The sequence below is a fragment of the Trachurus japonicus genome, chromosome 18, assembly GCF_045865225.1.
Source record: "Trachurus japonicus isolate A0001 chromosome 18, Traja_1.0".
In the NCBI taxonomy this organism is placed as follows: domain Eukaryota; kingdom Metazoa; phylum Chordata; class Actinopteri; order Carangiformes; family Carangidae; genus Trachurus; species Trachurus japonicus.
The window spans coordinates 31,421,155-31,436,311 of NC_140924.1; the positions used below are offsets into that span (position 1 = coordinate 31,421,155).

At 39.7% G+C, this 15,157-nt stretch overlaps 1 protein-coding gene across 10 annotated transcripts in view; it reads right to left on the reverse strand.

The window, feature by feature from the left end:
- Positions 1-15,157, reverse strand: part of ptprda (protein tyrosine phosphatase receptor type Da) — a 365,455-nt gene that overhangs the window by 181,068 nt on the left and 169,230 nt on the right. For all 10 annotated transcript variants that reach the window (XM_085806361.1, XM_085806355.1, XM_085806357.1 and 7 more), the window contains exon 8: positions 10,065-10,112. The gene's annotated coding sequence lies outside the window, so the exon portion shown is untranslated. The remainder of the gene's footprint in view (positions 1-10,064; positions 10,113-15,157) is intronic.

The window sequence follows — 15,157 nt, forward strand, 5'->3', positions numbered from 1 at the left end:
ACCATCCAGGCAGCTCTCGCATATGCTCACTGCTATCTCACAAGGAGAGCCGGAGAGTTGGAGTAATTCAAACATTCTTCAAACTGCAATTTATTTTCCCTGAGTTGTAATTATGGTCTATTAAAATGCAAATGATGTCAATGGCAGAGCAGTGCTAATCACTCACTGTCTGTTTATGGGCAGTACAGCCACATTAGAGACTCACAGTGGAGGCTGAGATGAACAGAGATCCTCTATCTGTAAAGAATCCAATAAATTAGGCCCTTTTCTCAATCGAGAGTGAGCATCTTCTCTAGGGATATGAAGATAATCTGACCACAATCATATTCATGTTACATATGCTAAATTATAGTTCCAGATATTAAATTGCAGTGCTTTCATACCGCATAATATCTCCAGCAATCCTGGAAACTTTCACACGTTTCCCTTTGTGGTCTGTAGTTTAATAAAACATACATCTGAACTTTGTGTTTAAACTACAGACTGGAGAGTCGGATCTATTCTGATTATACACAGTTTTACCATGACACTTGGACTGATCATTGCTCAACTTCTGTTTTGCATATTGGATACTGACACCTACTGAATTCTCATTATGCAAACTATACTTCTTCTTTTTACTGGTATGGGTTTAAGATGCCTATGGTAGTGGCACAAAGAACTGCAACAGAATGACTATGTCACATTTTGTCTGTTCATTAGACATAAAATCACCTTTTAGTGAGTTTTTAGTCCTCATGACATCAGCCTACTGTACACAGCCATTGCACTTTCTCTTAAGAGACCAATGTTGGTTTCGTCATCATTAAGACTGATGTACTAAGACTCAATGTATAACAAAGCACACACATTTTATATTGAGTCTAGTTCATCATAAAAGCCTGGATATTGGTATTTTATACATCACATTAATATAAACTGAATGACTGCAACATATTACCATGCAAATTCATGTAAATTGATATGCTGACTATAATTGGATAATCTAAATAACATTTAGCATTTAACAACACAGCTAATCAGCTATGCAAAGTACAGAAACATATTGCTTACTGATCAACACTATATGCAGTTGTTCATTTTTCCACATTTGATTATTATATGATCACATCCATATTTTGGCCTCAAACTCTCAAGAGTTTGCAATTAGATTTTGTAATGTGGTTTTATTTTCTTCGTCGACATTCGTTCCCCCAGAGTTGAGAGCGTGGCATCGAGTCATTGACGATGTTCAAATGTACAGATTTTCTGCTGGATGCAGGTTCACGGTTTAACATGAGGTCAATAATTATCCTGTTTTCAGTGTTTTATTCATGAGTGCATAGCCACGGGTAGAATATGTTTATGCATGTTAAACTGCACATGAGTCATGTGAGGGAAACCTACACAGGAGCTGAACTTATGAAATAATGAGTGCGATGAGCATGAATTACATCCACGCGGTAAGCGACCTATTCCATGTTCGTCTCTGTGCCGCGTGTAATTTCTGCACACTGCTATTTTATCCTGTGGCTGCTGTTTACACATGTGCACGTTCTGTGCTCCCATCACTTTTTCTATGCATTACATCGAGCCTAGTGGGGATTAAAGCTTATCTATAGCACTGTTAACTGCATGCCGTGACAACAACCTCATGTCCCCCTTATCAGAGCGTTGGCTGCTGACAAGACATGGTGTTATTAATAATCAAAAACCTATGAACTGTTTGCAGAAATGCAGCCCAACAATGCAGAACGTCCGCTGAAATGATATTCTAAAAAAAAAAAAACTCTGCGTCACAGCACATCTAAAAGTGTTTTTTAATGTTAAGTGAGAGTGTGTTTATGTTTTGATTAGTTCAGAAAGAGACATTAATTTGACAGCTGAGATATGGTGGGAGCATGTTTTGACACCGTTACTTTGAGTCTGATAGGAGATGCTGCGGAATGAGCATGCTAAGATAACGCTGCATGCATATGAGGCACACAAACTGTCACCCTCTACACTTAACAAATTGAGAAGGAGCTGGCCGCAGTAGTGGAGTGCTTTTGTAATCACTGGTGAGAGGATTTGTGAGAATATAAATAGCACTTTCATTAGATCAATACTGTCATCCCTCCTCCGTCGGCTCACTTTAAGAGCACAAGCTGGGTAATAATGGAGGACTGGTTGGACACACTCTGTAGCATTCTGTTTGATCATAAGGGGTGGCGTCCCCTAGGGTGCAGTCTCCGGCCCGCTGATAAATTCATCTTTCTCACTGTCCCCGTGGGAGCTCGCCAATGAGTGAGGGACATTGACTTTTCATTAAGGAGATCACTGCATTGGAAACTGAATTTATTTTTCTTAAGAACATAACAGAGCTGGTTGCGAGTCAGCCCGAAGGCCACAGCAGAACGCCGATACACAGAGAGCTGGTAGAATGAATGTTTTGGTTGACTAATAACGCACCCCCTGTTGCCTCCAGTGAGATACATGTACATACAGGTGTCAAGATATAACATGCAAAGTTAACTACTCTGCTGGTATTATTGGCTCAAGTGTGCCGCACTTGTGCTTTAGACAAAGATTGCGTGCACAGTTATGTATAGAACACATTACAGTAAGAGTTGTCGACATTCACAAGCGTTTGTGTATGCGAGGGTTACTGCACTTGGCAGGTTTCAGAGGCAGCATCAGAAAGGGGTTTAGTTATGCATTGATTTCACTGGCTCATTACAGTATATTATATCACGCTTGCAGTCTCCTTGCAGGGGCTGCAGCATCATTTATAGACTGCATTTTTACCACCTAAATTCATGGGGGTTTCAGTAAAATATCAAGGGTCAGTCTCTGGCACTGTACCTTCCACCTATGCAGAGCTTTTTACACTTGCTGTAAATTTCATCAAGGTAAGCTAAAGTGTTTACCCCATTAATTTATTTCAGCTGAAGCCAGAGCGCTGACCCATAAAATGAGCTAAGATAATACTGACCTTAACATGGTCTTCTGCACATGGAGGTAATTGCTAAGGCTCCAGATCAATCAATATTGACTTGCCAGTTTTTTTTTCCTCTCCCCCCCTTCTCCACTCACTATAACTTGAGCTGAATGTGTAAAATGGGCTTTAGACGGATGGAGAACATATCCCTGATAGTTTAACCTTTATCTAGCTAACATGTTCACTTATCTGTACAATTATAGATTTTGCCAGTCAAGCTGTTTCACTGAAAATCTTGTGAGTGTTTAAAGACTGGAGAGTGGTATTAACTAGGCTAATTACACCTTGTGTGTTTTAGTTTGTCTCAGGTCTTTACTGTAAGAAACGCTAAGTGGTGTCTTTGCATCAGCATTGCAGTCTTACAGAGTATGTGTTGGCACAAATCAAAGCAGAAATGAAATGGCTGATATTGAGCAATAACATTTCTGCAATAAATTACTGAGAAAACAAGTGTGCAGACGCACACACACGCACACACACACACCTTTACATCGCGATTGCTGTGTACTGTAAGGCATTTGGTTTCTCTTTAATTTTTCAAGGCAGGGGCACAGACTTAGCAGGCATTTCCATCTTGACTTGATAAATCTCACAATCTTCTTTTCCTTGCCACACTGAAGTAATTTATTTTCTATCTCTCCGAGCTATATTTTCCAGTTAATATTTCTTTTTTTTTTTCACACAACCTGACAAAGGATGCCACAAGGGATGATAAGAATTCTGAAACCTTTGCACTCTCGCTCTAGATACAGGATTTACCTTGAGAATTTTTTCGAAAGAAACAAGACTTCTAAACTATCCCAGACACTTAAAACAACATCTGTGTTTTGCATCGAGCTGAACAAGCAGCTCCACATCGTCTTTTAATTGTGAGACATAAGGGAGCGCTCTTTCATCCACTTTTTAATTCATAGATGACTGCAACTAAAGACAGGGTTACAACCTGCGTTGAATATCTTGTGAGAACAACAAAACAAAAACACACATGCTACAAATGTGTTTCCCCTCTGGTAAAGATCACAAAGGCTGGCTGACTAGAGTCTCTATTTATAGAGTTTCCGAAACAGCAAATCCTGATTGTGTCACTCAGATCTATTTTCATACCCAGCAGCTAAACATTCATCATTCATATGCCAGAAATGTGCTCTGTTTTGACTCAGGATTAGGAGGGGCAAAATCAAAGTATTAATGTTATTGCATGAAAACTATGATCTCAGTGATTTACAAAGCAGGCTTGTATTCTTTGCAGTAAAACCAAATTACATGTTCCTTGAGTGATGGATAGCAGTATCCTTCTGGCTATTCAACTCGCCCTTAATTTGAATTTGATAAGATTTCTTTTTGAGACATTGTTAGGCTAATGTAAATTTGGAGGGAGGACGAGAGTCTACCGCTGGCTTAACTTTGATGAGGTGTTAATATCTAATATCAAAAGCAGATAAAACCCTTATTAGCCCCACTGGTCTTGCTAGAGTGGGAACTTATTACACAGAGGAGATGAGACGAAAGCAGATGAAGTAATAAGACTGCCCGGGGCTTTGTTACATGTCCTTAAGCTTTCTGACGGGGTCAACTTAATTTTGTGACTTAAATGCTGAGGGTTTACGAATGCAGACAAGCTGACATTGTTTGAGAGATCTAATTCAGACTCTCATATTTCATAGACTGCAACATCTGGGGGATTACAGTGTCTCGAGCCAGAGGCAGTTTGATAATCGGTTGTCATTTTAGGAGCTGCATGCCTTTCCCAGCTTTGGCGGTTTTCTAAAGGTCTTTGGTTCAATCAAATGTTTGTGAGATTAGTTGGCTGCTCTCCTTTCAAGAACTGTTTTCATGTGGGTTGGGTTTTAATGTGTGCCTTTGGACTTCCATGCTAAAAACATGCTGGAAGACTGCTAATTCTGGACTCTTAAAGTTATTTTGAGAAGAAAATGTGGCAATGTTTTGCTTCTATGTAATGGTCAACAGGGATGTAGATTATATAAACTCTTGAGTGTGAAATGTCATAGTAACAGAAACACATTGTTTGGATTCAAGATGATGCAATGTGTATTAAATTGTCGATGTACTAGATGCAGGGACCAAATAGTGGATTTGTTTTGACTACATCCTTTTTGCTTTGGTTGTCCCATTATAATGGATAATCGTGTTTGTAGTTTAACCTCTTTAAATATAAATGCAGGTTTACTGCTGACGTGTAAGGCATCGTAAACTCCATTCTTACACCTCCCCAGAAAGCACCAAGTAAGCACACTGTTTGTATGCAGCCAATCAATGCTTTGGACCAAGAGGAATGAGCTTTTGACTCAATGACTGAGGGACGGCATCAATACAAAACGTTCACCCTAAACAAGTCGGAAAACACCTTGGGTTCCAGCACTATGTCCCATTGATTTCTATTCAGCTCAGCACGGATTCTGCAGCATTTAGACATTTAATTCCCTTTCAAGCAAAGTCATTACACAGCCGAGCATTTAATTAAGCAATCACAGTGGTGCAATCTGAATGATTCAGTGTCTAAATGAGGGCCAAGTTGGCAGTGTCTAAATGTGGGCCTAGTTGGCATCATGGTGGCTTAACAGTTCGTGATTAAGCTGCTTCTAAAATTTAAGGTTTAAAGAAAGAATTAAATGATGAGAAAGGCGTCCTCGTCAGGAAATGTACAGCTCCTCCGCATCAAAACAAAACATCAACCTTATTTTTTTTGGATTTCACAGTCAATAAATCCACACTGTTCCCCCCTTAATTACACGTGCTTAAAGGCCTTTCTGAGTTGGGAGCAGCCAGGTATTCACGGCTGACCTATTTCCTCCCCAGACAAAACATAATTTTAGGGGCATGGACACAGATGTGTCTGAGGATGGACTTTGGGGGCGTTCTCACCTCTCCACACCTCTGTGAACAGGGTGACAGTTTATTATGTCTGCATGTGGCGTCTGCGTGCTTGGTTTGCCTTTTCCTTAAATGAGCCCAGCTGCAGTGACATTGAATTTCATCGAACGTTTATTGTCAGTCAGTAATCACTGGTTGCATCTGAACTCTGGATAATTGTTTTAATTTTCAAGTCATCAAGTCTTTTCTTAAAGTTGTCTGTTCCCTCACCACTGTGAATTAGAACTTTTCAACTGAAAATAATTATCTAGAAAAATAGGAAAGCAATATTTTGCAGTCTGTGATTCTTTCGTTAGACATTGCTAAAAAAAAAAAATGACAGAACTCCTGCAGCCAATAGAAAATAGACAATTAAATTGATGTCCCATTGAAGCACTGTGGACAAACAATGCGAATGAGTTAATGGTCTCAAATTACAAATTGCTTACAGATTTAAGTCTCTGGTAAATGAAGAATTAATTTCATGGCAGGTTTGCTACTGACGCTGCAGAAATCCTTATTCAGTACAAATGCTGCGTGGCGCTCCATGTTGTCACCACCTCCGCTGTTGTGTGTGATTCTGCATCTCTCCTCCGTATTCTCAGCAGTGGGCAGGTGGCAGGAGCACCTGCAACTGCACCTGTGTTAGTTTGTGTCACATTATGTTGGTCTCTTGGAGCCATTTGTTCTCAGTCATGTTTGGGTGCTCACTACAACTGCTGCTACATAAATCGTTTGATTCTGAAACTGGGATTTGGTGCGAATCATAATGCCTCTTTGAAAACTTTAAAGGAGCAGTTCCACACTCTGGGAGATACGTTCACTGGCTTTCTTGCTGCTGTTAGATGAGAGCACTGATAGCAGCTATTTCACTCGCTGTTGAAACACTTTTCAATTTGCGCTGATGCGTCTTAATGTCAATTTGTGCTGCCCTCTGAAAATGTGCATGTAATTGCATTTTCACGTTGACTTTGTAAGAAAACATGCGTTTTGTGTTATGAATTAAACAAATGAGACTGTGCTATGTGTTCACAGCTGCTGATATCCCTTCATATATAGGCTACTGCACAGACACAAGTGTTTCAATACTGTTACTTTTAAAAAATCATGTCTTTGGATGTTGAAAGACAGCTGAAAAACGGCTTGTCATACATAAACCCACTTTCCCTTTGATTCCAAATAGCAGCCTTGCTTGATGATGGCACATCCTGCTTTTGCATTTTTTAAAAGCTATATTTTCGCAGACGTGAACTTTGACATTCTAAACTCCGACTACAGATGTTAATCAAAGTCAAAACTTAATCCAGGCCTGATAAGATGCTCTATTTAACAAGCTCTTTTTAGCGGGGGGCTCGATCAGGTGAAATGAAGAGGAACTGATTGCTTGTGGTGATTGTGCTGATTACATTTTAAATTTAAAACTTTCCTCCTAGTACATGGTCCTGACAATGACATAGCAGGCTGAGTAAATGCCAAGGTCCCTGCAATCTCACACACTGTTAGGGAAATACCACACTTGTGTTTTTTTTTTACTTTAGTTCAATTGAAGTTGAAGAGCTGTGACTGCACAGGGAACACAAATGGAAAAGCAAAATCAAAAATATCTCCTTAGAATGATGCTTTCTGTGTTGTTAGCACCAAAGGTAGATGTATTCATAGCTATTTTCCTACTTGACCAACTCCTTAGCCCTGTCATTGGTAAAATGTATAAAATAACACAGAATTATCCCCACCAGATCCCAAAGCTGAAATTGCTGCATTATTTTGTCAGGGAAAAGCAATTTTCATATTATCCTGTTTACGCATTGCCACAGCAGCATTAATCATCAACATGTTTTCAAAGTTAAATAAAACAATCATGTTCTGTAGGAGGGAGAGTTCAGCATTCCTGACCTTCTCTTATTCTGACTGTGGGCAGAATTTACAATGACTGAGATCCATGTTGCAATTTCCCCCCTAGTCAAAACATTATGGATGCTTGTGCTACAGCTGTCATATAAATGACATTTGAAAATATACGATGAAAGGTATTTGCATGAAATACGGCACAGGATAAAGTATTAGCATATTGGGAGGGGGTGTTTGCAATTGTACCATGCCCTCTCTGAGATGACAGATCATCTCAGGTACATACATAAAGCTCGACTAGATAAAGATGTAAATAATTTATTTAAATAAAGGAAATATTAGTGTGCAATAGGAGCTGGGTTTTACACATACACCTAGTGCTCACTCAGTGCACCTCTGGTAGGCTTTCAGTCCAATCACTGCTCATAAGCATGAATAACCTTGCACTAATAAAAGATCACAAGAGGACTGAGACTAATCTGTGATATCAAACCAACGTGAAACCTCTTTCAGTCACAAAAATGTGGGACTCCTAAATCATTTCCCCAAATCACATCAAGTTTTCTGAACTTTTGAATCCCAGTGGGTTTAATATCATGGCAGAGATATCAATTTCAGTGCGGAAAATCGCTCTTGATCTTTTTTACATTATTTTGCATCTTTTCCAATTCGTTCTCCAAAGATCTGTGTGTTGGTGTGACACCACAGATTAAGGAGCTGACAGCAAACCTCGCTCGCCGTCTTCCTGACAATGTGCTGCCGTCGTGAAAATTTAAATACGAGCAGAAATAATTTAATGTCATCTCCTATGCACTTGTACTTTTGCTTAAAGCATGGGTCATAAGAGACAATATCAGCTGATGGATCTTGCTCATGTCCCACGTCCAGCTGCTCAGATATCTTTTCAGCCATTTTATTAGGGAAGAAAATCAATGAACAGCACAGTTCTGCGAAAACAAACAAACAGCGTCCCTAGTTGTGCAGGAAAGGTTGGATTTGTGCAGCCCTGCAGCAGATTGTCTGTCACGTGGATGATATTGAGAGTAAATGGCCATAAAGTCATCTTATGAACATGCACTGGCTTGAATCCAGACTCTCACTAGCCAGCTTTATCATTGTACTGCTGCTAGTGTTCAAAGGCTTCCCTCTCCAAGTCTCTCTGCATAACTGAGGAGAGAGGTACAGTAGTGTGAGATCAGTGTCAGAGCAGAGACGTTTCACTGTGTGAGCTTAATCACAACCAGTCTCCCAGTGTTTTGCAAGTCATGAGAGGCTCCTCGTTCACACATCTTCAATTGTCACATTTTTTGACAAGGGGAGCTTTGATGTGTTGTGTTGTCGAACATGACCCTCTGAGTTGACAGCAATAGCTCGCAAATAAAAGGAAAGCTGATCCAGTTCACCTCAACGTGACATCTGAACTGCACTGGCTGCGGAGTCAGCGTCTACACTGATGCAAAACATGACTAGCTAACACGCAGAGGCAAGACTATTGAAGCAAAGATATTGTCTACAAGGTTAATATTATGTGTCTGTGAATACATTTGGGTGCTGTTAGCCTGAAAGCATGTCTGGGTGCTGTGCTAAATAACAGTGCACCTACTGTATAGCGGCGCTTGCAATTGACATTTAGTTTTACTGGAACAAAGTGGTGGTGTTCCAAAATTAGCTTGAAAACATAAAGAGTTGTGAAATATGCAAATTTCCTCCCTGCATATATCAGCAAAACAACAGCAGAAAATCAGCCATTAGTTTTAACAAGGGCAATATAACAAAGCATTTAATTTGTTATATAGGCAACTGCACTTATTAGTTTTCTAGTGGGACGCTGTACGTGCCTCAGTGAACACGTCAGGGGCTGTTAATTTGTTGCAGTTATGACTTGTGTTTTGTTTTACACTCACTGTAATACATTGGAGAGATGTAAGGGCCTATTCACTGTATGTGACGAACACAGTACAAGTCTTACAGCAAATATCAATCAGTTCATAATGAAAATGTGGCATGATTGATGGATATTAGGAACCACTGCTGCAACGTTGTCACTTGAACTACATTATAAATTCAATATATTTTACAAGTTGTTTTCTATTGTTGAGATGTGTTTAGCTCTATAATAGTCAGAGATTGATTATATTGCATATTTTGTTGCATGTGATTAGAAGCAGAAGTTGATTTTCAGAGTTTCCTGTATAGCAGACAGGGGAAAAAAAGTGTAGGTAATGTCATGGTATTTGAAGATAACCTTCTAACATAACTCATCTTAACTTACCTGTCCTCATCACTCCCACCCATATTTAAAATTGAGTTATAATGTCCATTATAAAACCATATAGCTCTAAAAATAAAGAACAGAGGGAAGAGTAAAATCCTTAGAGAGGCCTACCTTGAGGTCGAAGGTGTGAAAGTCATGGAACATTCTCTCTCCTGAGACCTGTGACAGAGCGGGGGGGATGAGACGTCAGTCATGATTAGGCCACATTGCAATTACAGAGCAGCTCCTCTGACAGTGATTGATCAATGAGGAACTCCCTTAATGAAGACAAGGACTCAGGGGCTCCCAGGAGCAAATTGGCAAAAGTAAGTAGTGGGAATAGTGTCCCAGATTGCTAAAGCACTAAGAGGATCATCCCGTCTGCCGCATGTCTTTGGTGGCGGAAATACAGTATGCAGGTACATGTCTGATTTCCTATACTACAGAAGTTAACTATAGCAATGTCAACACTTTTAAAACTTACAGGATAGGTTAGTCCACCATGGCCAAATTTAACCATATTCCTTTTCATATCCCATTACACCTAAACACAATAATCTTGTAAATTATTCCCCTGGAAAATCAAACTGCTTTTCAATATTTCGAAAGAAATACTGTATTATATGTTTAGTGTTTTTACCTCTCCATCCAAAAAACATCATGTATAGTTTTTGTTCTCGAGTAGTTGTGCTGTTGAGAAAGCTTCTCCTTTTTAATACTCTATAATAGCTGTGTCAGTATCATCTAGTGGGCAGTTTACTGGGCTGAAATAAAGATGTTTACTTTCAATATTTCGGATGATTGCATTTAAGGTATGCAAAGTCATTTAATGTTAGTTTAATTTTGAGTTCCTTAATGAACCAATGACACTTACACAGTGTTGGCATTGCATAATCCCCCACTGAGTGGGATGACAGTAACTACAGATAATAATCCTTTTTTAGCATGGAAAGGATAAACATATTTTCACTGCACAAGTTATACAACCACAAGTATACAAGAAATGTACAACTATAGATAAATGTAATGTATATCTAGTTGTGTATTATTGCACAGTAAGCGATGAGCAGGTTAACACAAAATGATTCTGTTTCTTTTTTTAAATGTCTTTGTTCTGGTTGACTTTTGTGTTGACTTCTGATGCCTGTGATAAAGATGGATCTGATCGGCATTTATTACGCCTATAAGTTCCAAGCTGATCCTCTGTGGCGTTCTTTTAACTGTGTTACACAAAACAGGCTGAACTCAAGGGCCACTTAAACGTCACTGCCTCAGTTGGACTGTCAAGAACAGCCTCATTGTTAAAACACCAGAGAACGAGGAAATCAGGCCCTTGAGGCAAAAAGCTTCATATGCCACTGAGTTGAAATTCAGTTTTTGATTTAGCCCTGTAATAAACTCGCAGGAAAATCTGGACTGCCTTATGGTCTGACCTACCATAAGGAGGGACACATTTGCTTTATGTTCTATTCATGCCTTGTACGCGGGTGAGGAGGGTGCTTGCCAAAAACAGCCGGCCCCTTTGAGGGAGGCATCTGACTGGTGCTTCAACTTTTTATTTATTTTTTTCGCTCTCTCAAATTCACAGTACATGTTTGCAGTTAAACTTGCGGAAGCTTGAGAGCATGTGCATACATGCACAGATAGATTAATACAAACACAGACATCTACAGGTTCAGTGAAATGCATGAATTTTGATGTCAAACAAATGGAAATGAACTGTGTACAGACGGTGACTACATGACTCAGGCAGTGGGAATCTCAATGGTGTCTTGACTGGGAATCTGGCACCATGTTGCACCATGAGCGCCTAATTAATACGCAGCATGCACTGTACCACATGCTGCCTATTAATAAGTTCAGGTGCAGTTCACATAATCTTTTAGGTAATCACAGTGTTTGTAGGCTAGACTATACGAGGACTGACAGTTCATCAACTCAGTCATCTTTACATTGTAATAATCAGTATGTGAATGACCGAAGGCTCGCAAAGATGTGCAAACAATCCTCTAAAAGAAGAAATTGCTCTTTGTGTATTTAGGTGATTGATTTAGAAGCCGATTGCCAGTGGATGCAAGTCATGAATACAAAGGGAGGCAGACTGCTAGAAAGTGATTCCTTTCATCTATCCAGAAGCCCGGTGCATTGTGTCTGAGTGATGCAAAGCTCACAGTGCAGCTGTAAATTCATACTGTACCCAGCTAAGATGAGTTCAGACATGATGGTCTCCACCTGCTATCTGTGTACTTCCCTTCAACATCCAGATTACAGAGCCCAGAGTAATGAAAGTGGGAAAGTCAAAACAGCTCCGGAGTGCACTGTGCCACAAACTGGTGTTTTCCCATCTCTCCCCCAGCTGCAAAACACACAAGGCACTTTTTTTTCTTTTCTTTTTTTTTTTTTTAAAGCACAATTGTAACTGATTGTTTTCTCTCTTTTAAAATAAATCTGCTCCTCTTTCTTTCACTGTCTGCCTCTTTTAGAAACTGATCATTCAGATTTTCTCTCTGAACACCATAATTACTTTGAAAAGCTTTCCATTAATTTTGCCTCATAATACTTATCTTGTGAACACGGCAGCTGTATCCTCATTTTTCTTTGGTTCCCAGAAAAAACCTGGTCCAGTTATCCAATGGTAGCGAAGATAGAACACTTAACTGAAGTGTCTTTAAATCGACTGGGTTATAATGCAATCTATTGTGTGAGGAGTTTGAACGAAATTGCATGTGATCAGTACTTTGGCAGTGTATTGACGAGTGACACGGGCTGAGTGCTGCTGCCAGATTTTGAAGTTGTGAATCAAGAGATCTGTGTGGACATAAACATTTACATTTAGCACCATCGAAAAGGACAGCCAGAAGCACAAGTGTGCACGGAATGACTGAAAACGTGTATTTTCTCCACACACACATGACTTCTCAAAGAATGGCTGCACACCACACTGATAAGCATTTCAAATTACATACATAAGAGATCATAAACCACTTTCTTGCAAAGGATGAGAGATAATTGTTGGTTTACAGTTGGCTGTTATGTACCCTGAGGTGCCATGCATCAGATGCAGGAGTTCTCCTTAAACACTAAATGTACTCAGTGTACTGAGAGAAACAGCTGAAGACTGTAATTGCTTGAGGTGGTGTGAGATCATAAAGTGTTTCTTTGTGCACATCGAGCTACTGAACATCTGAAGGACTAGCTGAGGTATAGTTTACTGTACCTCCGTACACTTAATTTTCAACACAAATGACCATTCATTCACTTTTTACCTTTCCTGCTTTGCTATGTAATACCAGCTCATATAGAACAGGCAAACTTGTTTGAACCACAAAAAAAAAAAATGTCTGAAAGTTTTAAATCCCAGCTCACTTCTGAATGTGTATTCATACAAGTTTAAGGTGTGATGCTATCAGAGATTTTTTTTGACATGACTGGAGGTGCAATTACATTTTTAATACAGCAGAATAATCTCAAGTCTTGTGCTTTGACAGTGACACATTAGCCAAATCATATTTTATTGATTCCCTCCTTTATGAACTAAAATTGCACTTAGTAATTTGCATTTGCGGCCGACAAGATGGAATTAAGACCAGAGAGAGCTGTCAGTTTTGATTCCATTTACTGCAAGTCTAATAATGTGGCCTATTTAGCCTTTACAGCTGGAAATGACCTTTTTTCATTCTTCTTTAACTTTACCCTCTGTGTTTGTCTTTCTGTCTATCTCTCTATAACTCTAAGTGACTGAGTATACGGGGTGAATTTAATGATTTGATGTTAACAGTGAAATGGGTCCTTGGGAGCTTGAGCAGCTGAAAAGAGCAACCATTTGGCCGGAGGACCTGCTTGCCTCAGCACTTAGAGGCACACGTTTAAATGTTCGGCTTTCACCCGGAATGGCCCACTAGAGGGACGACTGAGGGGGAGTTTCGGGGGGAAACCTGATGCAAAGGTCCCAGGGAATTGCTCGGTCATTCATCACATTAATGAGTCATGTCACTTTATTTACAAAAAAGGGAGAGTGTTTTTTATATATATATACCATGGATGGTCCCCACTATCATGATGTGGCATTCTGTTAATGTTGCCTGAAGTTAATCGAAAAAGGCAATGTAATCTACAGTAGTCCAGGTAGCCAGCCAAGTCGGGCTGATTGTGGCTGAATATCACTGTGCTCAGTTGTATTCTGACAACAAAGAACCCAACATTTGCAGATTTTTTTTGGGATGCAGACATGGGGCAATTTGGGCTTGGAATCACCCTCAGGTCTTAGAACTTGGGCGAGCTCCGGGCCAAAGGCGGCCCATTCATCACACCTGGAGCATTAGTCTGAGCAACCGGCACTGCCAAATTTCGAAAGTCAGGTGTGGGCCAGGCAATTTTGGCTAACTTGTGATAAGTAAAAGTCTCTAGGTCTTTGATATATGCATACACCTGCTCCTGGTTGAATTGTTTGAGCTTTGCAGGTACAAAAATGTACTGAATAGGGTGGAAAAGACTCAGCTCTTTCAAAGATTTCTACTGTAAAAAATGATCCAACAGGAATTCTATTATCTAAATATTGCATTGAAGTTAAATCATTATGGATAAGTTGGAGGCTGGGATGGGCTGATAGTGGTTAGCTGATGAGTGAGTCAACGATTGTGAAGCATGAATCAAACTGCAATCAGACAATTGATGCACAACATCAGCAGCTCATGCTACACTCCCTCATGTTTGCCTAACAGAAATTAAATTGAAAATGAAAGATTTTCTTTTTTGGACAGTTTCAAGCTTAGCTCTTACATTTTGAAAAAGCTGTCCATTCTACCTGGATTAGTTCTGCCATAGGTTTTTCTTTTTTAAATTGCCATATTGACAGGTACTAGATTAAATAGCTAATAGTAGCAGTTCATAAATGATATGTAATACCATAGACCCACATCAAACAATGGGTAACGAAAGGTTAAATGTTAGCTCCTGTCCCTGCCTGTGGACAAACACAGAACCACAATCCAGAGTGAAACAGCCTTTGTATTCTGCTTAAGTACAAAGTTAAATCCAACAGGCCTGCAACCGTTCTCATGATGCTGGTATACTAATATCACTGAATTCCTCCCACGCTTGGGTTGCCTCCTGAAAGCTCTCACGCAGACAGGGTAGGAAGATTTAAATAGACTACAAGGATATTGGAACTATATGACATTTTTTCTTTGCCTAAGAAATCCAAATCTGTGATATTACCATTTCAG